Source organism: Lampris incognitus, chromosome 8 (genome assembly GCF_029633865.1).
Source record: "Lampris incognitus isolate fLamInc1 chromosome 8, fLamInc1.hap2, whole genome shotgun sequence".
Lineage (NCBI taxonomy): Eukaryota > Metazoa > Chordata > Actinopteri > Lampriformes > Lampridae > Lampris > Lampris incognitus.
The window spans coordinates 31,706,757-31,707,361 of record NC_079218.1 but is presented as its reverse complement, the minus strand read 5'-3'; positions in this window follow the sequence as shown (position 1 = coordinate 31,707,361).

Genomic DNA, 605 nt, shown 5'->3' with positions numbered 1-605 from the left:
CTGACTCTCTCTCTCTCTCTCTCTCTCTCTCTCTCTCTCTCTCTCTCTCTCTCTCTCTCTCTCTCTCTCTCTCTCTCTCTCTCTCTCTCTCTCTGTCTCACACACACACCTCTCATCTATCACTCTCTCTCTCCCCTCTCGTCTATCTATCTATCTATCTCTCTCTCTCTCTCTCTCTCTCTCTCTCTCTCTCTCTCTCTCTCTCTCTCTCTCTCTCTCTCTCTCTCTCTCCTCTCTCTCTCTCTCTCTCTCTCTCACACACACACACACACACACACACACACACACACACACACACACACTGCCACTATAGTCTTTAGACTATCAGTCATACAGGCAGGTGACCTAGTATGTGTCTGTTAGGCTAAGTCTAACATTTACCTCAGGGTGAAGCAAACAGCTCACCAATGTTTTAACATCTACCTTTTGATGAAGGCCTTTAGCTAAAGCACCTTACATTAAAACTTGACTAGACATAGATTTAGTTTTAATGGTCCCACTGGGGAATGACCCCCCGACCCTGGAAGAGTTAGCTCCTTGCTCTACCTAGCAAGCTACGAGGAAAGGGAATGAAACTCTACCAAGCCTTCAAATATGTCAACTGA